This window comes from Rhododendron vialii, chromosome 11a, assembly GCF_030253575.1.
Source record: "Rhododendron vialii isolate Sample 1 chromosome 11a, ASM3025357v1".
Classification (NCBI taxonomy): Eukaryota; Viridiplantae; Streptophyta; class Magnoliopsida; order Ericales; family Ericaceae; genus Rhododendron; species Rhododendron vialii.
In genome coordinates, this window is record NC_080567.1 from 3,693,763 (window position 1) to 3,715,689 (window position 21,927).

General features: G+C 43.4%; 1 protein-coding gene across 1 annotated transcript in view; it reads right to left on the minus strand.

Moving 5' to 3' along the window:
- Positions 1-15,957, minus strand: part of LOC131308156 (peroxisomal acyl-coenzyme A oxidase 1-like) — a 90,567-nt gene extending 74,610 nt beyond the window's left edge. The window contains exon 1 of the mRNA XM_058334972.1: positions 15,954-15,957. The gene's annotated coding sequence lies outside the window, so the exon portion shown is untranslated. The remainder of the gene's footprint in view (positions 1-15,953) is intronic.
- Positions 15,958-21,927: the final 5,970 nt, after the last annotated feature.

Here is a 21,927-nt window from a genome sequence, read left to right on the forward strand (position 1 = left end):
CCACACGATCCGCATAAAATTCTTCAAGGGCACAGAATTGCTCTACGATATGCATCAACTCGCCCATGCCGTGGGGTGGGCAGATAGCAAGTTCGTCCAGGATCTTGCTGCCAGTTTCCAAGCCATTTTTAAAGGTTCGTGCAGCCCAGTACTTGTCGATTCTAGGGATTTCGTTGAACAATTGCCAGTATCGTTCAGCATACTGTCTCAGAGTTTCAGATGGGGGCTTCCTCATCAGAGATAAAGATTCGGGCTCCTTGGCGGTCTTGTTGCTTGTGATGAAGCAAATGTTGAAGGCACATTCAAGGTCGGCCAAGTTCTATATGGATCCAGCGGGTAGTTTGTTGAACCACTGGAGTCCAAGGGAGTCGAGGTAGGACGGGAATGCCTTGCATTTGATTTCGTCCTTTGTGGTGCATAGTTCAATTGTTTGACGAAAATGAATCAGGTGGGTGTAAGCTTCGCAAGTGGTTGGGTCGAACTTCGTGAACTTTGACAAATGGAAGTTGGGTTTGGCTGTTGTGTTGATTGTGTGGGATGTGAAGGCAAGACGCCGAGATCCTTCAACTGCTGTTCAAAGCCGGGGCGTGGTGGTTTGCCGTGGACATCTGTCTTCGTTCTTTTGGAATCTTTGTCAGAGGATTTTTTGTGGTCTCTGTGCCGAAGCTTTTCATGCAAATCTGTCGTCTGCTGAAGGCCGTCAATAGATTTCTCTCTGTCTCGACGGGTCTTGGTTTCATTGTTCGACCCTTCGATCTGTACGCCTTTCCCGTTCCACCGAGCCTAATTTCCATTGTCCAAGTTTTCTAGTGGGATCTCCCCAAGGCGTTCGGAGACATGGCGCCTGGTTTCCATAGAGTCTCAGCTACGGTGTGAAACCGTTGTGTGAGAGAACTCCACGCGACCAGTCCAGTATGTGCTCGTGAATGACTTGGTATCCCTTGTGTTGGTTCGCTCATGGTGGCTCCTTGAGCGATGTGTAGGAGATGTTGTAGGCCGCTTGTAAAGGATTATCTCCCTTGCATCGCCCGTGTCTGGTGTGAAGCCAAGGCGGTCCTTTACGGAGCTGCGGATGCTTGCTTCGTGAGGATGCTCCTATGGTGGTGGTGGAGGTGGTGTTTGCCTTCGTCGCCTCCCACCTCCAATAGATCTGGATGTGATAAGAGCGGCGTCTTGCTACATTTTTTGTTTCATTTGGGCCACCTCTGCCCTCAGAACTGCTAGTTCGTTGTCCCTCTCATTGTCGCGCCGCTGTAATTGGCGGACGTAGGCCGCCGTTACGTCGTCTGTGGCCGGAGATAGCCCAGAACTTGCGGGGATGGAGATGGACATGTGTCTCTTCGAGAATGGTGGGAGGATCGTGTTTCCACTAGCTTCTTTGGCTCCCGAAACTGTAACATCTGGTGGATCTCCGCCCATGGTGGTTAGATTTGGAAGAAGAAGCTGGTTTGAAGAGGGTTTGAGCCGTTTGAATCAGAAGCTTGAGGGTTCATGTCGGGTTCACCAATTGTGTGGCCTGTGTTCCTCGATCTGAGTTCTTCTTCCGCTGGTTCAGGGGTCGTCTAGCCTTCTTGACCTAACCTACACAGTGAACGCACGACTAAGACCTGACCGGAGTTATCCGGCAAGGCCCTCCAGCGAGAGGATAAGTATGTGTAGAGAGAAAGGTAAGTATAGGAATGTGTGTACCTCTCAGGGTATGATCCTTCAGTATATATAGAGTCCCCCTTGGCTTGCCCTCCAAGTACCGTGTGCCTTCCACGGGCCAAATGACACCATCATGACATCACTGAGTAGATCTGGTAACCGTTTTGGCATGAGCTGGCACCCCCATGTGCGCTCATTGTTATCCTTTGGTGTAACCGCTTCAGCACGTGACGTAGCACACGTCATTGCAATTGGCTGAGCCAATGCTTGGCCGAGCCTAGCGGGCGACTCATGAGGAGAATACGAGGATGGGACTTCATTCCTTAAGGTGGCCGAGCCTGAATCAGACTCTCCCGTTATCAGGCGTAAGGTGAGTGCAATGTTGATGACTGATAGTTGAGCCCTAACTCAGATACAGCCACATGGACTTGGGCTAGTCATTTGAAACTAGCATATTTGATTAGGTTCGGCCTGCCACAGAATTTATCTATTACTATTATCAAAGAAATGTTGTTTTTTGCTTTAATCAACCCTTAAATGATTGATTTTAAATAAAATTGAACAATCTTGATAACTTGGATGCTTTTTGTGGTTTAGAAAACTTTTGGTCATTAGAAAAGTGCTTTGCGCTGACTCAAAGCACCCTTGTGATGAGGTGTTAGGGGAAAAATCTATGGCCCCTATCAGAAAGTGTCCAGCGCTGGACATGAAGTCCTTTGCGCTGGAGACTTACACTTTGAGCCTGACCCAGACGAACGGTTTTCTTTTCTTTTTCTTCCCTTTTCCTTTCACCCTTCTTTTCATTCGCGCAAAACACTGGAATTTCAAAAGGTTCTCTCTCTCTCTCTCATTCTTCCATCTCTCCCGATCTCTTTGTTCTTTCTGAGCCTCTCTCATCCCCCAATTTCTCAACTATGGAGCAATTGGACGAGTCTCATGGTCTGGGCACGGATCTCGATGCGGTTAATGGGGTGTCGGAGCCAATGAGGGCTTTGACTGGTGCGGCGACAGGACAGGAGGTGATAGTGGGGGAGGAGCCGCCGGCTCCATCAACGATTGCGAATGTGGGCGTGGTGTCCCCTTTGATCTTAGAAGCGTCGGAGCCCAAGGGGACTCTAACAGTTGCAACAATGGCGACAGGGGAGGAGCCATGGGCTTCGGTGGCAATGACAGCAACTGAGGGTCGTGGGGCCCAGCCGAGCACAGTGGTTGGGTCCAGTTCCGTTGGCGGTAAGTGGCTTCCATGGCTTTACGTGATCAATTCTCCTAGAATTCTGGTTGAAGATGTTTTGAATGAAATTGCAGTGCGGGAGAGTGACAGCGATGTTGGTGATGCATAGGAGATAATTATTGACAAAGGTGGCGATGAGGTGGTGGTCGAGATGGAGGTTGATGTTGTTGAGGCGACAAGGATGTTGGGGCAGACTCGAGAAGAGACCGAAAAGCCTCGATGGTTATGGAGGATGCCGAGATGCTGGTCCGCATTTTTGACAGGCTAGCCAGAGATTCGGGAGCGGAGTCGACTCGATGGGTCACTCTTTTGGATTATAAAGAGTTTATAGAAGACGAGGATGTTTTTGAAGTTGAGCTTGAGGAGCTGAGGATTGCGGCGATGGTGTTTGAGGCTCGTGCGCGGGAGGTAGAACGGAATAGTTGTTGCGGCATTCAGAGCAAGAGGGAAACGAGGTGTTGAAGGAGTTTGAGCAGGAGGCCGCGGGGGCTGAGATTGTGCCGAGAGTGTCGGCGATGCAAGAGGCATAGAAGGCTGCTAGGGTGGCCTTCAATCCAGCAACGTATGCACCGAGAGCACACTTTTTCGTTCCCCAATTGCTGGATCCTTACAAGTCGACTCGGAAGATTTTTGACGAGAATTCAGTCTTACCGGACTGGACCTTTCACTTGAGAGAGGGCTGTTTGGAGGTTCTTTCTTTGATCTTACTTTGTCAATTTCAATTTATCAAGTTATCGTATATTAATCGAAGCATGAGTTCAATTTACACACAATACGCTTGTTAAAAAGAAATAATCAAATTAATGAAGAGTGATAAGCATCGTCATCCTGAAAAGATCATTCAAAAGGGTTGCCTTCGCATGATCTTTCCAAGTTTAATAACACTTATCGTGCCTCCTGTAAGACCAAAAGTTTTGCATGCTCAAAAACAGTTGAGATTGACAACTTATTCGTTTTAATGCAGAGGAGGGCGACGTTGTCTGGCTTTGGAGGGTCGGTTCAGTCCTTGGAGTTCTACAATGAGCTTCCTGTCGTGGTTCAAGGGTTGGTGGATACTGCGGGATTTGACACATTCATCCAAATTTTGACAACGCCTGTTTGGAATGACCACGGGTTGCTGACAGCCTTAGCGGAGAGGTGGTGGGACACCACCAACACCTTCCACCTTCCGCCTGGGGAGATGACGGTCTGTCACGACCCTAGCCTGCCCCTAAAGGCTCTAGTCACAACAAGGCGCCAGTGATCACATCACTAAGGCCATATTAAAGTTAAACACCTCATTAGCAAATGACTAAAGGGACTTAATTAACGACAAGCGGAAGCAAATTCTATTTTATTACATATGCCAAACCAAAAGTCTTTACAAGGATCTCTACATTGCAAACCACCCAGAGCTGTGCATATTTACATACAAAAATGCTCACCAAAAACAACTCCCTATCTACAAGCCAACATCTACTTAGTGCGACCAAAAGAAGAGTTGCACGCCACCACTCTATGTCCCGTTGCCTGAAAGGTGGGAAAATTCATAAGCCAAAGCTCGTATGAATGATTAATACGCAATTCACATGCTTTCCATGGACAATGATAAAACCATTTAAAAAAAACGAATCATTTCTCATAGCAACATAGCATAGTAATGCACATCCTCTATTCATTTCATGTCTACCAGGCGTCCCCGGTAGTGGATAAGTTAAGACGTCTTTCGTTATCCGATTTGATAGCCATGTCTTGCTAGCCTTTTAGCACGTGTCCCCTAGCAAGCTGGGACGTGGGAGGATGCCATTAATAGATATAAAACATGTCCACCTTCCATTGATATTCCATGGAGTTCATATCAAATTATAAAACATCATTGAAACGTAAAGCTTGTAACAAACCATGTGTTTTGGGTATTAATCACTCACCTCGTAGCCACGTGTCACCCGAACCTCCTAAGGCAATTAGGCAACAAAACATGATTAGAGGATGTCAAGCAAGCCTATTTTAAATGAACATAAGGTCCTATGGTAAGAATATGAAATTAGATAGCTAGCCTTAAAAATTAATCACAGAATCTGCAGGTTCATAACCTTTAACCTAAAATCTGACTTAGCACAAGAATAAATAAGACACAATCTTCATGCATTTTTTTAGGTCTATGAGTCTAGTTTCAAAATCAGAAATCGGATCGCAATTTCATCGCCCGAGCTCAAAATTATAGCCGTTCCCGTAAAGTGCGACGATACTGTCAGCACTGCAGAAACCACAACAGCAGGTCGGTTAACGAATTTTAACTTCTTCCACATTGTGAATTAGGTTCTGAAAATTTTACACAGTAAAGTAGACACATACAGGCATCTTCAGTAAAAATATCAAAAAATATTAAGGTCGGGAAGATGGTGAGAAAAATTCCTCAAGAACAAGGCAGATTCAATTCTGCAGATTTTTTTCCAGAAAAACCCAGCCTGTTCCTCCTGCGATTTTCAACCCATAACCCAAATCCTACTTGAACCCAATTATCTAAAGCATGTATTCAGCAATTAGAACATAGAATTTAACATAAGAAACATGAAATTAAGTATAAGAGAGGGTTGAATTACCAGATTAGCACTCCAATTCAACTCAAATAGAACAAGCCCTAGGTTTCTCTCCTTTTTCCCCTTTCTTCCTCTTTCCTTCTTCTTTTCTCTCTTCCACCGTTCTCTCTCGACTCTCTCCCTCTTTTCTTCTTCTTTTTCCTCTTGCTGACTCTCTCTCGTTTGTTCCCAGGCGGACGAAGCGGTGAAGTTTCAAGAGAAAAAATACACGTATGTTTTATTTTTGTCTTCCTAGGGAAAAATTATTCTATGTACTCTTGTCTTTGCGTCTCACCTATCAAGTTTTGGCCAATTAATGATATCCTAAGCATATATATGTGTTTCGTCCCGTACAACTAAGGTAACTACACTATTTAACCACAAGATTAACTTTAAGCATGCCAAGTAGTCACGTATTATGAATAATTAAAATCAGGGTTGTTACACGGTCATGCCGCTTGACTTTGTGGCAATTACAGGTTTGAGAGTGGGCGATGACCCAATCCCTTTTGACACGAGCCTTGCTGATGACGACGTGGCGCTGCAGTGGTTTTTGGGTTTCGTGCCCAAAGTGAAGAATGGCTCGATCATCTACACAAGTTTGAGACGGTGATGGAACCATGATATAGCCAGTGATGAGGAAGCCGAGTAGATGGCTAGGGCTTACTTGTTGTACCTTTTCAGTGCGTCCTCGTTTCCAAACAGACGTAGCCGGATACACGTGCCCTTCTTGCCTGCCTTGCGGCATTTGCAGACGGCTAGCTATTTTGACTGGGGCAGTAGCGCGCTTTCGGCTTGCTACAGCTTCATGGGAGATGTTTCTCGAGGCGCCTATACCATGATTGGCGGGCATTGGAGAGTTTGGGAGGTAACTGACTTAGCATTCTTATTTGGTTTTGCTACCTTCACCATTTGATTGATTTGCATTGACGTTCTTTATTGAAAATTTACAGCTTTGGCCCTACGAGGTATTGGGAATGTACCCTTCGAAGGTTAGGGGACCCAACTAGCATCTGATGCCTCGAGCTTTATGCTACTACCTTCCGAATAAATTGAAGAAGCACAATGATGCTAAGTTGAACGCCAATCGAGCTTTTTTGGACGGGATGACAGGCGTGTTGGTAAGTAAAAAATGCTTCATTGAATCTGATTGAAATTGATATTAAAAAGATTTTTGAAACTTGATCACCAACATGTAATTGGTTTCCTTGTCACAGGTGCACTGGGACCTTTAGGACGGCTTGATGAGCCCTACCTAGCGCGGAGGAGGGAGGTCACTCGAGGGCGAGTGCTGCTAGAGTCACCCTATGGGTGGCCATGGTACTTCAGAGAGAGGGTGACTCGACAGTCACCTCGCTTGCAGGCATTCTAGGTGCCTGCTCTGCCTCCGGCTTACTTGACATGGCCTTGGGGGTACACCATTGCAAAGTTGGAGAGGTTCACAGTGCTGGAGACTGCTCTCTCCTTGTACTTACGTCCTACTGAGGACTATGCCTCTTGGAGAGAGAGGAATCTGGCCGGTCCTCTTAGGCTTGGAGAGTTTCGGCAAGTCAAGTTTAGTGTTACCGTAGTGGAGAGGAAGAAGAAGGGTCAGGGTGGTGCCACAAAGAGAGTTCAAGGTGGCAAAAGTGGCACCAAGGTGACTGGAGGTCTTCCCGAGCTATTGTGGGAGATTGAGGTGATGGCGCCTTCGGGGGCCCATAGAGTGATTGACTTGCCGCAGCTGGAGGAGCCGTTCGAGTCGATTACTTGTCAGGTATAATTTAGATTGTGGCTGAATTATTTAGGTCTACGCACTTCTTTTTCTTAAACTTACAATTTTCAGGTGCCGGTGGAGTGGGTGGATATGGCGCGTCGTCGAATGCTTGCCATGGAGAACATGTTACGACGAACTGTTGCAGGTCACCCTTTGCCCATGAGACGGCCGAATGAGCCCCCTTCGACTCAGGTATTATTTATTACAGAAAGTCTACACACACATACAATCTGTGCACAGATTTCATTGTGGGGCCCACCACGGGTCCCACACAAATCATCCGAGCCGTTCATTAAATGTAAAACATTTTTTCAAGGGTCCCCGTAAAAAATAATCTCAATCCGATACCTATAGGTGCTCAATCCAATCATATAACTTTTCATTATCCGGAAATCTGAATGAAAAGTTAAATGGTTGGATGAAGCATCTATAGGTATTGGATTGAGCTTATTTTTTACGGGGACCTTGAAAAAATGTTTTACATTTAATGAATGGCTCGGATGATTTGTGTGGAACCCGTGGTGGGCCCCACAACGAAATCTGTGCACAGATTGCTGTGTGGGTAGCACAGTTCATATTTATTATTAGCTTTGCTTTCTTTCTCTTTTTTGATTTTCTGAATTATGATTTCTGAATCTATTGTTATGCATTTATGCAAGGTCCTCCTCCCGAGGCTAACGGGCTTGTCGGTAGCGAGAGGCAAAGCAAGAGGGCGAAAGACACTCCGGTAGTGTCTTCGAGGACCTCTCATAGAGTGATCACCTCGTCGAGGAGTTAGAGTGTTGTAGGGCCCTCGATCAAGGAGACAGGGGGTAGCGAGGAGGATGAAGAGAGTGAGGAGGATGATGGCGAGATCGTGGACGCTTCCAGCTCTTTCGCGGTCGTGCCAGATCCATCATGCTCAGGGTCTCTTTATGGAGAGGATGGAGATGACGATGACGTTGAGCCTCCAACAAGGAAGAAACCTCGCACTAAAGTTTCTTTTGCTTTACTGTCTTTTCTTTTGATATTGGGTCTGCGTACCCTCGTAGATTATAGGAGTAGAGGTAGTAGTTGGGCTTGCATGTCCTCTTTTATTTTTGAGCGCTTGTTTTGCCCCTTTTTAGACTTTGAAGCCTGCGTGCCCGGGTAGTTGGCATGCTGCATTTTGGACATATATTTTTGTACCTCAACTCATGGATGGATAGGTATGAAAATTGCACTTTCTTTTGATCATTTGTTATCATTAGCCTAAACAGCTTAAAGATTATGAACAATCCTTTGATAATTTGCACTAGTAACGACCTCAAGACCTAAGACAAATTAATCTGTAGCTGTATGCCATGGTCTAGCTAGCAAGAAATGGATATATAGGAGAATAAAAATGATGCCTTTTCAATTTAAAAATAATGAGATTTTGGCGATTTTCATGCCTAAAATCTTGAATTCTGTCATTCCAATGAAACCAGAATCTCTGATTAGTCACAAATGCATAACATGACCTGTACGAGCTTCCCGAATAACCAAAAATTCGGTTGAATTGAATTTTGGTGTGCCGCGGAGGTATTTGAGTGGAAAAATGACACTTTTTGTACCAAAAACTCAAACCTATGTGAATCGACAAAAGTGACACTTCCATACAGTCATAAATACATAGCATGACTTGCGCGAGGTGTTTGAATGACCAAAAGTTGTTTAGAAATGAATTTGGACTTCTTACGGGCTCACTTGAATGGAAAAATGACATTTTCTATACCAAACCCTCGAATTTTGATCTAGATAGACAAAGAACACTGCTGTAAAGTCATCTCATCTCATTGAAACATGTTGGAATAGTTAGAAGTGAGTTTGGAGGCTTAGAAATGGTTTTGAGTGATTGGAACCAGATTCTGCAGAAAATTACATACTCGTACCCAGCGCTAGGCACTTGAATCCTTACGCTAGAGAGTATTGGGCATGATCTCCAGCGCTGGGGTCTAACTCTTTTGCGTTGGACACATGCTTCAGAAGATAGTTTCTGCTGATTCCCAAGGTTACTTTGTCTGCCATTATGTCTGTTTCCCATCTTTTGATCGAGCTAGCACCACTGCATGGAGGTTGTGGGGAACCATGTATTGCCTTTGTATCTTCCCTAAACAAAAGTTTACATAGGAAAATGAAAGACCTTTGAAAATCTTAAAAATTTTGAATTTTCTCATTTAATGCTTGTCCCCTCTAACTCCCCTATAAATAGCAGGACCTTCTTGCCATAATCCTCACACCAAAATCCCTCCAAAATCCTGCTGCCCCATGGGTTTCCCTCTCCCCACTTTGCTCAAACCTTGGATGGACCAATTCAAAGAAATGGATTGGCTTAATTTTAGGAGTCGAGGGATATCTTCTCTCCGCTTTCTTCGAGACTTTCGCATTCTCCCGGACCTACTACATGCGGCGGTACAGTTCTGGGATCCGGAGGTGCATGCCTTTTGGTTTGGTATTGAGAAGATATGTCCCACCGTCGAACAGTTTCACGTGTACCTTGGTTTCTTTGAATCAAACATTCCAGTCATTCCTCCCCTTCGGGCAAGCATGGCGGGGGTCTTGCGAGACAAGCTTGGTATGAGTGGCGCTCTCCCCAAATTCTTGGTGAGGGGTGGCGAACTTAATGTCTTCTGCTTGATTGAAATGTTCATGCAGGAGGGTGATCCTTATGACTTCATTTGGCAAAGTAAGCGCATGTCGACTCTGTGTATGTGCTTGCTGGCTGCTTATCTACTGGTTTCTCCTGATGGTCGTGCTAGCCATCTTCTTGTCGGCATTTCTGCCCAAATGGAGGAGCGTAGGGACGTTGTCCCCATGGTTCTAGTAGAGACCTTGATCGGTTTGGATGTGGTTCAAGCGGGACAGACTAGGTACTTTGGGGGCAGACCATTGTTGCTGCAGGTAAATCCTCACTCTACTCTCCTTTTTTTTACATTCTCTCTTTTATTTTACCTTAACGCTTGGTCTAGGCCTAGGCCTTATGTAGGGTTTCTTACTTGTTTTTCCTCTCTTTGGACAGACGTGGCTTTGCGATAAGATCGGGGTTCTACGGCTTCCATCGGCTAGCTGGAGTTACAATCCCTATGTCTTTCCTTCTAGACAATACCAAGCGCCGTATGCAAATGTGGCGGGCTGGTTGTCCATTCTTTCCTTACTTTCGGGAGAGGACATCTTTTGGAGGTGCTTGTGGCTGTACCTTCCTGACATGGCCATTCGGAACATGAACACTCAAAGAATGGTATTGGGCGGCTTGAGCAGTTTCACCTTCTATATCCCCAGCCGTATCCTTTGTCAACTTGGGATACGTCAAAGGATTTTGTTTGGCAGCCCCGAGGAGTTTGAAATGCCCAGATTTCGCATAGCCAATCTTGAAGCCTATGCTCGCACTTGGGGAGTTAGAATGGTTCTGCTGGTGGAGCCCGATCCATCCATCGTGATTCGAAAGAGTTACAAAAGCATGCTGAGGAGGGAATTAAGGGCAAGAGGAATTCGTGTGTGACTGACTCACAACCTGACCACTTTGTGTTGAAAAGAAAGCGTAGACCCTTTTGATGTTTTTTATTTTATTTTTTATTGTTGTTGTTTGTTACTTTCATGCCCAGCCTTGTATTTGAAGAGTGATTTGAATAAAGTTGAATTATGAGGGTTTTTCCCTCTTGGTTCATTGAATTTGCACTTATTGTTATCTCGATATTGCAAACACTTGTCAATTTTGGATTTTATTTGAGAATGTGACCGAACCTCAAGATGAGGCTGCCTACGTATCCTCTTTGCAGAGAAATTAGGTCATGACGTAGTTTAGGGTAGGGTTCACTCAGGTATTGACACTTTCCTTTTGCGCTCTAAATTTTACCTACTACCGCCCTTTCTGGTTTTCGGCCTAGCAAGCTCTTTTGATTTTTGATTATTTTTTTTTAATTTTTATGCCTTAACTTTTGCCTAGGCCGCCCTTGCGGGTTTTCAACCTAGCAGGCTTTTGCTCTAATTTTTTCTTGGGTCTGCCCGCCCTTGCGGTTTTCAGCCCAACAAGCTTCTCTCAAAGGTAGTAACGTTTGAGTTGATCCAAATTGACAAGTGTCGAGAATTCATTGTCGTCGAGGTCAATGAGCTGTGCTGCTCCTTTGAACAAGATGGTCTTGATGATGTATGGCCCAGCCTACTTTGGTCGGAACTTTCCCCTTGGATCAAAGAAAGGTGCTCGAATTTCCTTCAGAATCATATCCCCTTCCGTCAAATTCCAAGTTTTCACCTTCTTGTTGAATGCACGAGTGATCCTTCGTTGGTATCCTTGCACATGGTAAAGGGCTTTCAATCTTCTTTTGTCAAATAGCATGAGTTCCTCGAACCTCCCACTTAGCCATTCTGCTTCGCTTATGTCACATTCTGCCATGACTCTTAACAATGGTACCTCTAACTCGACGGGGAGGACGACTTCCATGCCGTACACCAAGTAATAAGGTGTTGCCCTCGTCAAAGTACGTACAGACGTTCGGTATCCCCACAGTGCTAGCGGCAGTTGTTCGTGCCAGTTCCTTGCCGACTCAATGATTCTTTCAAGGATTGTCTTGATGGTTTTGTTTGCTGCCTTTCAACCCCATTGGTTTGTGGTCGGTATACCGTTGATTTGTGCATTTGAATATGAAATTCCTCGAGGACTTCTCTAGCTCGTCCCTTGAAGTGTACCCCATATCGATAAATGACATTTTGCTTTATGACGTGAGCCACTTGTATCGCTGTCAAAGTCATGTAAGAAGCTGCCTTTACCCATTTGGTGAAGTAATCAATAGCAACTAAGATGAACTTGTGGCTGTTGGATGCTGTTGGTGTGATTTTGCCAATGACATCAATTCCCCAAACAGAGAAAGGCCGAGGTAAGGCCATTAATTTGATGTAGCTCGGTTGGTGGGACGTGCATGAAATTTGTTTGGGTTTGACATTTGTGGCACCGCCGCGCATACTCTATACATTCTGTCTCCATGGTGGACCAGAAATAACCTTGCCTCAGAATCTCCTAGCGAGCATCATAACATTCATGTGGGGACTGCAGACACCCTCATGGATTTCCTGCATTACCCTTGTTGCTTCGTCACCATGGATACATAACGTGCAATCCGCAGTGTGACCTTCGGTATAACCTTCCTCTGCAAATAATATAGTGAGCTGCCATCCTTTGGAGTGCGATTCGATCCTTCTTGCTTGCTTCAGCTGGATATTCCCCTTTTCGATTAAGTTCCAAATGTCATGGTACCATGGTAGGCCATTGTCGGGTTCATTGTAGGTGGACAAATTCAATTAGTGCTTTGAACAACACTAGATTGTAACGGCCTCTCGTGCCTTTTGACCGGAACCCTAATTTGTCGACGGAACCCTTGACCTGCAAAACAGACAAGGAGTGAGTGCACCTTTGCCTCTCGTGGCAAAGGCCCTCCGATGCCTTTGTTAGTCTCTCGTACTGATAATAAACCCTAAATATCAATAGGAAGTCACGTAAGAATGCAATGTATTGCGTACCTTTCACCTCTAGGCTTACTTTATATTTATAGATTCATGGATGCTTGTTGCCCAAGTATCCATATTGCCCTAGGTTTCCTACCTCGTATAGGAAAACCAGGATATCTTGGATTCTTGTTCCCTTATCAGTTTATTTCTTTAATCCTTGTAGGACTCTTGTCCATAACAAGCCAAACATCCCATTCCCGTTGGGTATCTTTTACAGATCCTACATTCTCGGGATATCATTCTTTAACGGAATACCACTCTTTCTGGACTCTTCCAAAGTGTTCCCTCTACTTCGACATCTGATAGGACTTCTCTCCTTGTTCGGCCACCTTATGGACGAGTAAACGGCCTGGACCAGTCACTTCTCATGTAACTGGTCCTTTATCAATTATTTGGTCCATTTTCCTCTTTAGAAGCTCTCTGCTTGTTCGGCTTTCTCATTGCCGAACAAGTTACTTGAATAGTGGCTTCACATGTCACTTTCCTTTTATTTGGTCCAATAACTTCTCATGTTTTCTGAACCGAGACTCGTACAACTTCTCTGGACTAATGACTTCTCTTGTCACTAGTCCAGAGCGCGATGACCCTTCCTTCACAACGTGTTCGGGCCTTTCTTGGACCTGTTCGGGAGTACCTCCCTACATTCGTCAATGACCATCACATGATCGTACACGGGGGAATTCTTTTTGTTCAATCATGATTGGTCTCATCTTAACACCGATTGGAATTTCTACCATGGATGCCAAGGTTGAAAGGGCGTCTGCGAATTGATTCTTCATTCTCGGCAGATGGGTGAAGTTCACATTCTTGAAGCGACAGATTAGGTCGTTTAGCTCCTTGTGATACGGTTTTAACTTTTCCTCCTTGACTTTACAGTCGCCATTAGCTTGTGATACGACGAGGTTCGAGTCTCCTATTACTTCGAGTTTCTTGACGGTGATTGCTAAAGCGGCCTCCATCCCCACAATGCATGCTTCATACTCGGATTGATTGTTAGTGATTTCGAAATTGAGCTTCAAGGAAAGAGGGATGTGCGACCCTTTAGGTGATATTAGCAATGCTCCAACCCCGAACCCCTTTTGGTTGGTAGCCCCATCAAAGTATAGTTTCCATGTATTGTCTTCCATAGTCATAACATCCTCGTTAGGGAACTTGAACTCAGCGTCTTCCGGCCCTTTGATTGGGTGATCTGCTAGGAATTTTGCGATTGCCCTTCCCTTGACAAACTTTCTTGTGACATACTTGAGCTTGAATTCTGCTAGCAACAGCAGCCAAAGTGCTAGTTTACCAGTGAGTGTAGGCTTCTCGAACAAATATTTGAGAGGATCCATTCGAGAAATCAACTCCACTGAGTAAGCGAGCATGTAGTGTCTTAGCTTTTTGGAGGCCCACACGAAAGCCAAACATGTCTTTTCCACGGAGGTGTACCTTTCTTCGCATCCAGTCATCTTCTTGCTCAGGTAGTAGATTGCCTTCTCAACCCCATCTTCTCCTTCTTGTGCTAGCATACACCCCATCGAGGATGTGGTGACAAACAAGTAAAGGATCAAAGGTTTTCCCAGGACCGGTGGCATCAGGACATGCGAATTTTGGAGATACCTTCGTACTGCATCAAAAGCCTTTTGACACTTCTCATCCCATTTAAAGGGGACACCCTTTTTGAGTAAGTGAAATATCGGCTCGCAAGTCGTGGTCAACTTGGCGATGAATCTGCTAATGAATTGGATTTTTCCAAGGAAACTGTGTACATCTTTTTCGGACCGTGGTGGCTCCATTTCAAGAATAGCTTTGATTTTGGAGGGATCTACTTCGATACCTCGGGCTGTGATCACGAACCCAAGCATTTTTCCTGTCGTGACCCCGAATGTACACTTCGCTGGGTTGAGGCGCATTCTATACTTTTGGATCCTTTCAAAGAACTTCCCGAGTGCAGAAAGATGGCCATCCCATTCCTTGGATTTGACAATCATGTCATCAACATAGACCTCCACTTCTTTGTGAATCATATCGTGAAGCAATGCCTTCGCAGCCCTTTGATAAGTTGCCCCAGCATTCTTTAACCCAAATGGCATAACTCGATAGCAGTAGGTCCTTCATTCGGTGGTAAAGGTAGTCTTTTCACGGTTCTCGGGTGCCATGAGGATTTGATTGTATCCTGAAAATCCGTCCATGAAAGAAAACAAAGCATGCTTAGCAGTATTGTCTATAAGTACATCAATATGAAGCAAGGGAAGTCGTCTTTGGGACAAGCTTTGCTTAGATCCCTAAAGTCTACACAGATTCAAATCTCGCCGTCCATTTTGGGGACATGCACAATGTTTGTGACCCATTGAGGGTATTCAGTTACCATTAGAAATTCGGCGTTAATCTATTTGGTGATTTCTTCTTTTATCTTTAGTACCCAATCAGGCCTCATTTTTCTCAATTTTTGCTTAACTAACTTTGCATCGAGATAGAGGGTAATTCGGTGTTCCGCAGTTTCAGGATCGATTTCGGGCATGTCTACGTGGGACCATGCAAAGGCATCTTCAAACTCTTTGAGCAAGCTTATGTATTCTTGGCATTCTTTTGGAGACAATGCGGAGCCGATTTGAACCATTCGGGGATTCTCCTCATCTCTCAAGTTTATTGAAATTACTTCTTCTTTTATAGGCTGGGTATGCCTTTCGTCTTCCCTTTCGATTAGAGATCTCAGTTCCTTGGGGATGTCCCCTTCGAACTCTATCCCTTCATCATCGGGGTCAATGCAATTTATTTCAAACACAAAGGGGTAAGTGGAATCAGTCACTTCATTGATTTCATTAGAGGTTCCCACAGAAGGATGCATGGCAATGGACTCGAACTCGAAATAAAAGCTGCGATGTGGAGGGCCCAAGGGCACAAATTTCGACTCAAAGCTAGACTTAGAGGACTCAGTGTTAGTCTCAGAAGACTCAGAGTCAGTGTCAGTACAAGTTACAACAGGTGTTACAGTGCAATTTTTATAGTCTCCAATGGCTTCCACAATGAGCAAGGTTGGGTCTTCGATAGCTTCGTCCCCCAGCATCATCACCTCTACATCCTTGACCGAACCCATAGGACCAGCTTCCCCAAATAGAGACTCAAGATTGCCTGAATTGAAAACATTTTCCCAATTTGGTGCCAAAGTCTTTACCAGTGCCTTCAGCTTCTCAATTTCCTCGTCCTCCCAAGTGTCGATAGCGAAGATCTCAAACCCAGGGTGTTGCTTTTTTGTCTCGGAATCCCAAAATGGTTCTGGATGCCCCTGATAGGTAGCCTCTTTTTCTGGCACAAAGCGAAAAGGGACGAGATCTTGGAATAATGCTCTTCGGACCTTGTTTCCCTTCCTTTCTTTCTCAGCCTCCTCTTCTGTAGGGTCAAACCCCAAACCATACTACCCAAGATTTGATGGAAAGTTAGGAAATTCAGACAGGCCTTGCAGATTACGCCCCAAACCTATTCCAGGAAGATAGGAAAGTTTCCTCATCATCTCGATAGCCATGTGTAGACACCCCAATTTGGCCTAACAATTACTTCAAGTCCCACCTTGGGGACCATCCCAATGATGAATGAATACAGTGATTGCTAATTGACTTCTAGTAAACCCATGGACTTTTGGTGAGCACTTTTAGCCATTTAGAGGACCCAATTCAGAGCCAAATAGCCTTTCAGACAGAAATACAGCATCCTAGAAAAATACATATGTCGGCTGTAATGTTGATCTCACAACCCCAACTTCATTCTTTCACCCATGAAACATGTTGTTTGAAAATCTCCCTAAGAGATTGATCCCTCGCCCACGAAAACCATTCCTTGGCCGCCAGATCGTCCTTTTTTTAGATTCTAGAATGTTCTGTCAATCGTTTGATCCGATGCTTAAAACCTTAGCAGCCAAATTTTGATTCTTTTGGGCTACGAAAGGAGATTTTGAGAAGATATCTTATGCATATATACTTCCTATTAATTCGTGCATTATGATTGGTTGGAGTGATGTCATCCGGTGTCTGTATAAAGGACCCTCAGAGTTCCAAAATTATACACACAATTCACCCCCAATAGCCACGATATTCTACGGAAACACTCTCTTAAACTCCCTCTACAAAAGCCATAATGTAACACCCTTTATATTTGAGGTGCTTTGAAGTTACATTTAATAACTTAAAGGGCCAAAGAGTGAATTTCCCCTAGTGTTGTGCATGTGTGCTGTGTGTGTGTGAGGTGTGTGTAACTTATCAAAAAAAGAAAAAAAAAAAAAGAAACCCAGAAGAACGTTCTGTCTTCTACGTTAGAGAGAGAGAGAGAGAGAGAGAGAGAGAGAGAGAGAGAGAGAGACCAACAGTGGAAGAAGAAGAAGAAGAAGAAGAAGAAAATTAGACTTAGGTTGAATTGAAGCTTAATTAGGTAATTTTCATCTCTTTAAGTGTTGAATTTCATGTTTCTCATGCTAGGTTTCATGTTCTACATCTAGTATGCACTTTATTGAAGTTATAAGAGTTGGATTGAATCCATGGGAGAGGGTTTTAGAGGTTGGAGTTGGGTTTTATTACAGAAAATTTGTATATCTTATGAATATGCTAAACTGTGTTTTGAACAAGTTGAATCTGTCCTGTATTTTCTGGTATTTTTACTGGATATGCCTCTATGTGTTTAGCATATGCTGTAAAAATATCAGAATTTTATATGAAGTTTGGAAAAAGATAAAAATCACGCACCAAACTGCTGTCAGATTTGTGTAGGTGCAGATAGCACTGACACATCTTGGGAAACGGGCATATCTCCTAGCTCGGGTAACAGTTTTACGTTCCGCTTGATTTTTCTGAAACTAGACTCGTGGGGCTCTCATAATTGATCAGCATTGTAACCTAATTATTCTTGTGGAATAGCAGATTTCAGTTTGAAGTAGTTAAAAATCTGTTCTGCAAAATTTGCTGCAAGTTCTTGGTTTCGTTGTTATCTGCTTAGAAATAGATGCAAAGCCTGGAAAATTTTGAGATTTCAATATAACGTTCCTGTACGTGTCTATGGTTTGAGGTAAAAAATATCAGGATACGCGGATGAGTAGATTAACTCCATAAAATCATAGACCGCAGGGTTATCGGATTGTCTCTTGTGTGTGTTTTGCGAGATTATTGGTTTTGGGGTGTGAATTGGTGAACTTACCTAAGTTTTATATTTGTTAAGCCTTTCAAATATTTCTATACTAAAATGTTTGGCTTGTGGATAGGTGACGAGTCGGTGAACCAAGGAGCACCGAAACAATAAGTAGTACTTTCTTTTGGAGTACAAGGTGAGTGTTTGATTCATAGATGTTGTTCTATATTGAATTGAACTTGAATGTTGGATGTGTGCCCGGTGATTGGCTTTATGCCAAAAGGTTTGTGCCTTAAATTATTGGCTGTGTGCCCAGTGTTGCTTTTAATTTCTCGATAAACTGTTGACAAGTTGAGATTATCTTTCAGTTGTACCTTTAATATGGAATTGCATCCATGTCTCATAAACACTTCCGGATTCCATTATGGAATCCAGTTTTGCAGGTGTTGTAGATATCCACTGTTGATCATCGTGTGGTTGTACCTTCGCTTAGGGTAGCATGTCAGGAAGGTTGGACGAGTTTTGGCGAAATATTGTAGATAGGGATGTAGTTGCAACCTATTTTTAAATCTAGTTCATTGTTTAGTTTAATGCTTTCTTGAGACTTCCGCTGTGTTTGTAAGAATGATATGCTTTGTGTTATCAATAAATTGACTGTTGGTTAACTTAAATGCTAGAACTTGAATTGTAGGAATGGGTTAGTGGTTGATGTTGCACCCTCATGTCGGTTTGGGCTCATTTGAGTGCTGGCCCGGGGTGGAATGTGAGAGCTTGGTATCAAAGCCTAGGCTTATCTAGATTCTGAGAGTCGTTGAGCAAGCAGCGATCTAGCAGTGGATTTAGGAGTCGATTATATTTTGTCAAATAGTTTAGTATTTGTTTATCTAACATGATAAAGATAGTATATGTTGTTGCTGTTGTTAAATTGAATTGCAACAGGTAAGGAAAATGGAAGGAGAAGCCTCTTCCCATCCTAATCAAGCTGATTCGGCTGCTGGGACTACACCGGCAGGAGTTCAGGCAGGGGCTAGAGATATAGATAGACTTTTGGCAGCTTTAGCACAGTATGCTGAACGACAAGCTGCACCTCTGGTTAATTAGAATGTTGGATTACTAGAGAAATTCAAGAAGCTTTATCCAATGGAGTTTGAGGGTACTTTTAAACCTCAAGAGGCAGAGGATTGGTTGAAAATGATTGAGAGGGTTCTAACAGCTATGAGAGTTACTAATGAATAATAGGTGACCTTGGTAACCTTTTCCTTAAAATGGCAAGCTTTAATATGGTGGGAGTCAAGTCAGAGGTTGCTCTCAGCCCCATTACTAAATGTTTAGCCACCAGCGTCGCAAGTAATTGCATGGGCGAGGTTTGTGAAGGCTTTTAATGATCATTACTTTTCTAAGATGTATTGTTTCCTGCAGGAAGCAAATTTTATTAATCTTAAACAGAGGAGTATGTCGGTGGCCGAATATGAAGCCAAGTTTAATGCTTTTTCAGCCTATGCTACAGATATGGTGGATACTGAAGAAAAGAAGGGTAGACAGTTCAGAAGTGGACTGGAGGAAAATGCTCAAACCAAAATGACGGCTTATAAAGAAAAAGACTATGTGGATTTGATTGAAACGGCGAAAAAGATTGGCAAGGATGTTAAAGAAATGTTTAGCAAATGAGAACAATCAAAGAAGAGTAAATTCGAGGCAAAGTAGGCAAGCCAGGGGGGAAAACCAGGCGGGTTTTATGGAGGTGGAGGTAGATTTCAACATTTGAAAGGTCAAAGTGAGGGTAAACAACAAGACAGTCAAGGCTATGAGGCAAGTAAGCCAAGTTTTGGCAGGGGGAGTAGTTCAAGTGGACGTGGGACTCCTTTTTAGTGTTATCGATGTGGGTCGCCCGATCATCGCATGACAGATTGTCCGGAATCGGGGAAAGGGTTTAAATGTTTTAGATGTGGAGAAATGGGGCATTTCAACTCATTGCACGAAACTGCAAGCTTCAGGTGCATCATTTAGTGGCAGTGTTCTGGCTGGCCGTGGAACGAATTTTGGTGGGTCTGTTGGTCGGGGTGGTGGAGCAAGTGAACCTACAGCACCAGGGAGAGTGTTTGCCATGACACGGCAAAATGTTCATGCAACTCCGAATGTGGTGACAGGTACTCTTATGGTTTGTGGTGTTAATGAACAAATTTAATTAATCTTGGTTCTACGCATTCTTTTGTGTCGAACTTGTTTAGTTTGTATTTGAATAAGCATTATGTGTTATTAGACACTGCTTTGGTGATATCTACTCCCATTGGAGAAGTGGTGATAGTTGGGGTATTTTTTCCTAAGTATGTGGTGAGTATGTGTAGTAGAAATCTAGAAGTTGATTTGATTCCTTTAATAATGTCCGATTTTGATGTTATTCTAGGAATGGATTTATTATCTACACATCATGCATCTTTAGATTGCTTTAGTAAAGAAGTTGTCTTTAAAATACCGGGTGAGTCGGAAATTAAATTCTTTGGTGATAGACAAACTTCTGTAGTTGGTATGTTATCTGCTCTTAAAGCTGTGAGTATGTTGAGGAAGGGATGTCAGGGGGTATTTGGCCTATGTTGTTGACACGGAGAAGAAACCGTTAGAGTTATTGGATATATCGATTGTGAGGGAGTTTTTGGATGTCTTTCTAGATGAATTACAAGGAATTGTGCTTGGTAGGGAGGTGGAATTTACTATTGAATTGATACTAGGAATGAATCCTATTTCTAATCCACCGTATCGAATGGCGCTAGCTGAGTTGCTAGAATTGAAAATTCAATTGAAAGATTTACTTGACAAAGGGCTTATTCAATCAAGTATGTCACCGTGGGGTGCACCAGTTTTATTTGTGAAGAAAAAAGTTGGTACTATGCATATGCGCATTTATTACAGGCAGCTAAATAAGGTGATGATACGGAATAAGTATCCGTTGCTAGAATTGATGATTTGTTTGATTAGTTGCAGGGAGTGGTCGTCTTTTCAAAAATTGATTTGAGACTGGGATACCATCAGGTTAAGGTGAAGGACAGTGATGTCTCCAAAATGGCTTTTCGAACGAGGTATGGCCATTATGAGTTTCTTGTTATGCCTTTCGGAGTGACTAATCTCCAGCGGTATTTATGGATCTTATGAATAGGGTGTTTGAGCTGTAGCTGGATTGTTCGTCATTGTGTTTATTGACAATATTCTGATCTATTCCCGAACTAAGGAGGATCATGAGCAACATTTGAGAATTATATTGCAGACTTTACGCGATAAGTGATTGTATGGTAAATTGAGCAAATGCGAATTTTGGCTTGAAAGTGTTGCGTTTCTGGGTCATATGATCTCTAGAGATGGCATTTGTGTGGATCCAAAGAAGGTGGAGGTAGTAGTGAATTGGGAAAGGCCGACTAATATTTCTGAAATCCGAAGTTTCCTTGGTGTAACAAGATATTATCAGAGATTTATTCAGGGTTTTTCTTCTATTGCGTTGCCCATGGCCAAATTGACTAGAAAAGATGTAAAGTTTGTATGGTCTAATGAATGTGAAGACAGTTTTCAGGAATTGAAGACTCGGTTGGTATCTGCGCCGGTATTGACTATTATGATGGGTACCGTGGACATGGCAATTTACATTGATGCTTCTCATCAAGGTTTGGGTTGTGTTCTTATGCAATGAGGTAAGGTTATTGCTTTTGCTTCGAGGCAATTGAAAAATCATGAACATAATTACCCTACGCAAGATTTGAAGCTAGCGGCTCTCGTATTTGCACTTAAGTTGTGGAGGCATTACTTATATGGAGTGACTTGTAAAATCTATTCCGATCATCAAAGTCTTAAGTATTTATTTACACAAAAGGAGTTGAATTTGAGGCAAAGACGGTGGATGAAATTAATTAAAGATTATGATTGCTCTATTCATTATCATCCAGGGAAAGCGAATGTGGTTGCTAATGCTTTGAGTCGGAAGACAGCAACAAAAATGGTTTGTATCCAGTGTTCAAGAGTTGTAAATTTTACTGAGCTAAAACAGATGGGTATGGAGTTTTTCTTGAATAGCAATGATGTTTTGTTGGCGAGATTCAGTGTTCGGCCTTTATTTGTGGACTGTATTCGGGATGGACAACGTGATGATCCACATATGGAAG